Genomic DNA, 3,705 nt, shown 5'->3' on the forward strand with positions numbered 1-3,705 from the left:
ACCCCCTATAGTCACCAGAATGGAGTTGCACAAACAGTGGGGAGGTCAATGACCAGATACCAAAAAAACAAAAACAAAGACAAAATCAGAACAAAGCAAAACCGACAAAGTGTATTGTCCACCTTTGCTCCAAGGTTCCTACAGCATTTTTCCGTGGTGTGTCTGCACCTCCGCTTGGTGTTTCCGTTTGGTCTCCCCAAGGTTGTTGGCTCCCTGGTGCCGAGACTGGCAGATTCAAAAGTACGCAATTTCTTACTTTTGCTTCAAGTTCCACTAGCTATAAGCCTTCAAACTTTTCACACTTACATGATTCTGACTTTTGGAGATTTTCCCTGGATATGCTTTCCCTAGTGTTCTATAGTATGCCTGATGGCGAACCTCACTGCACCTCCACCCTAGCTGCCATCAAGCCCTGCCTTCCATAATATGGATCTTTTATCTCTGTCTTTTTTCTTTTAGCATAATGTTTTAAAGATTCATCTATCTTGTAACCTACTCCAGTACTTCCTTTATTTTTATGACTGAATCATGTCCCATTATATGGATATACCATGATTTGTCTATCTGTGTGTCCATGTATGGTCAGTTGGGTGGACCCCAATTCTTGGCTCTGTGAACATTTGCATACACATTTTTGTGTGCCTATATGTGTTCTTTTTTCTTGGGTATAAAGTCATCCTCACATTCAGAATTTAATGTGACTTCTGGGAGTCTGCACAGTGAGTTGGTTAAATGTGCAGCTCATCTAACTGGGCCTAATTTCAGCTCTTCAATTGATCACCTCTATGACACTGTACAAATTCCCTAATCTTTCACAAACACACACACACACACACACACATACACACACAGACAAGCTGAGATAAGAACAAGAACAGCATTTGGTAACATAACAAATCTTCATAAATAGACCATGGTGGCGGCAGTGGTGGTTATGTGCCGTGGGGTTGGTTCTGACTCATAGGAACTCTATATAGGGTTTCTGAAGCTGTACATCTATACAGGAGCAGCAAGTCTCATCTTTCTCCCAAGGAGAAGCTGGTAAATTCTAACAGGTGGCCTTGCAGTTAAAAGCCCAAGTCATAACCCACTAAGCTGCCACAGATACTAGTGATTGGTCTGTGTCATTTTGGATGAATGGCAGTTTGCAGCACTTCATTCATTCAGCCGTTGCATACTATGTGCCTATCAGGAGCTCTGACAACGTACTGCTCAAGCCCTATACTCATGATCTGGACCCTTCTCATAAAATCTTTATGATCGACCATCTAATACTTAGAAGAGTGAAATGCACCTGGATTTCCCCTGAGTATGCTATATTTTTACTTAATAGTTTTTTCTTCCTCACTTATGCATTGGGAACCTTATCGACTTTGTTGGAAGGTTTTTTTTTTTTTTTGGCATTTTCTGACTAAGAAGCCAGGCTTCAGGAAACCCAAAGGGGCTACCCCAGCACTGTTCAATTTGACAAATGGGGTGGTATCTAGTGTTTTGCTCTGTTTACTACCTGAGATTTTATGTAGACAAATACTTTTGGAATTTCAGTATTGCATCTTGCATTAGTATCTTTGAAGACACAAGAAATGTCTACTCTTGTCAGCCAATGACTCAAGTGACACTGCAGAAGAGCCTGTGATGCTGATTGGCCCTGAGCCCTCCTCATGAATCACTGTGATTGTGGGCTGAACTGCAGTGGCCCACAGCTGGCCCATGACTGATTTCCAGAAGCAACTCATTAGACCTTCCTTCCTAATCCATCTTGGTCTGGAAAAGCCCTCAAAACTCTTTGCCATCAAGTTGAGTCTGTCTCCTGTGGAATGCATGCATTTCAGAGCAGTAGTGCTCCACAGGGTTATCATGGCTGCCATTCTCACGCAAGCAGATTACAGTACTTGTCTTCTGTGCTAAGTCTGGAAGTTCCACTGAATCCTGCTTGGCCTTACATCAACAACTCTACTAGATGTCCCATTTCAGTTCATATAATACCATGGAGTACAGTTATTTACATCCTCTCAGAGATGGGGTAAATCAGAGCTGTCCTGGGACTCTCTGCTGCCCCATTACTCTAAGATGCTTGGTGAGGGAACTCAAAGTGTTAGTTCCCAAAATAGAGTCAACCTTAAATGGATAGGAATGATGTATCATTCTTGTTTTTAAAGATAAGAATCTTCATCTGACTGCTACCAGACAGTTAGTTCTGGATCTATTAGAAAAGGGATGTGACATCCTAGCTAAGTTGACCCTGCTCAGCGTCCTCCTCCAGAGCAGTAGTGACAGCGATGCCATGTTCCCTTGCTCATCCTGGAGAACCTGCTGCCACCAAAACCAAGGCCCCACCTTCCTTTAAAGTCTTGGAAAAAGCTGATGAAGAATTAAAAGCTTTTGTAGTCAATGGGTTGCAAAGACACAGTAGATTGGGAATGAGATTGTCACTGTAAGGTTATAAAGATGCTATACACAGAAAGAGAAGACTTTGTACCATGATAGGACTCTGAGTACATGGAGGTGAGCCTGGGATTGTAGCTTGGCTACAATTACAATCACAGTAAGATGAATTAACTTGAGATATATTGAGCATTTTCTCTGTGCTGTATGTGCTCTTGACCTAGACCTTATGCCCATTACGTCACTGACTCTTCTCTCTGCCCTTCATAGACCGAAGGTACACAGAGCTTTCCTCTGATGCACAGAGAGGCTCAGTAGCACATTGTCTACTGGCCACCGCGTCCATCTCCAAAGCAATGTACTCTTTACAGGAAACAACTTAGAAACATTGAGAAGAGTAGGTTCAATAGCAGAAGGCTACGACACTGAAAAGTTAGTTGTAACTTAAGAAATCAGTCCCAAGACCTAGTCGACAAACTAGTACAAAAATTTAATTATTCATTCATTGTCTCTCTTCTAATTTTTTTATTACAGAAGAGGCTAAATGTAAATAATGTGAAGTTTAAGATATTTGCTTATTGATAAACAAACCCCCAACAAAGTCCTAGCTTAATGCATAGCAAGTGTTCATGGTGGCATAACAAGGCCAGGGTACAATTCAGACAGATGATACTGGATTTGCTTTTATGCCACACACTCTCCATATTAGTGTGTTGCTTTTTTGATAGATGCCTGAGTCACACCAATCAATAAAGTTGGCCTGTGCATCCCTCGATGCCATCATTGAAACCATTGTGGTGAAACTCAAAGTATTACAGAGACTACAGCTCTTCTGGGAGTTGCCTTGGTTTTTGAACCCCACATTGGTTTTTCTGTCCAGAATTGGGTTGTGTGCTTCATCATAGCCTCCTGCCAGAGATCATTCTGGAACTGGTCAAATCCCACATAGTCTTGCAGATGTGGAATAAGATGTGGGGATAGAGAATAGGTTGTATTTTTTGGGGAGCTATTTAATTGGAATCTTGTGTGGGAACTCCCAATGATGACCAGAAATGTTATAAAGCATTGTAGCCTCATTCAACAGCAGACTACTAATTAGTTCATTTACTTGGGTACTAAACTCATCTAAGAAGAGAAGCCGAGCTTAATTAGAGAAATCTCAGAGGATATTAAGCCCCAATCCTTTAAAGTTACAGTTTTTTTTTTTTTTTTTTAATCAGAAGAGCATATTCACATGTTCACATGAAAACACATAACATATATGCTGAAAACAAAACTCTATATGAATGATTTTCCAGAATGGTTATTGATTGCTGCAAA

Source organism: Chrysochloris asiatica, unplaced genomic scaffold (assembly GCF_000296735.1).
Source record: "Chrysochloris asiatica unplaced genomic scaffold, ChrAsi1.0 scaffold00148, whole genome shotgun sequence".
NCBI classification, from domain to species: domain Eukaryota; kingdom Metazoa; phylum Chordata; class Mammalia; order Afrosoricida; family Chrysochloridae; genus Chrysochloris; species Chrysochloris asiatica.